Source organism: Saprolegnia parasitica (assembly GCF_000151545.1).
Source record: "Saprolegnia parasitica CBS 223.65 unplaced genomic scaffold supercont2.1, whole genome shotgun sequence".
NCBI classification, from domain to species: Eukaryota; Oomycota; class Saprolegniomycetes; order Saprolegniales; family Saprolegniaceae; genus Saprolegnia; species Saprolegnia parasitica.
The window spans coordinates 1,388,651-1,389,248 of record NW_012156395.1 but is presented as its reverse complement, the minus strand read 5'-3'; positions in this window follow the sequence as shown (position 1 = coordinate 1,389,248).

Here is a 598-nt window from a genome sequence, read left to right as displayed (position 1 = left end):
CTCTGCGTGTGGCAAGGCTGGCATCAACCCGTGGAATCGATCTAGGCACACCGACCACTGAAGAACAACAATATACTGTCCTTCATACCCTGATGGGTCGCGGCTTCCTCTGAGCGGCAATAAAGCAAGCTCACTCGTGCTCCATGTCGCCAAGCGCGAGTGTGCAGAAGCGCCAAAACGCTTGCGCGAAGATCGCGATCTGACAGCTTCGAACTTCGTGTTACTGAATTATTTCTTTTAGACTAATGCGGGTGTTGCATTTGACCAAAAATCAGCCAATGCGGTTGACCAAAGGCAGTGTTAGAGCGATTTTAGACCAATGCGCGTGCGGTATTTCACCCACCACCCAATTGGTACTCCCCCGTATGGGCTGGTTTTATACTAAAAGTCTAAAAGTCTGGCTCAATGTACGTAAAATGGGGATCTGAAATTTTACGTACACAGGATACAAAAAGAGAGGTAAAAGAAGATGGAGGTTATCCGGTGCAATAAAAACGCGGTGATGCGGCCCAGTTCGCGGCCTGTGATACCAGCGATGCATTTTCACCAATCATATACAGGGATCATCGAAAAGCCGTGGATTTTTGTGCATTTCGAC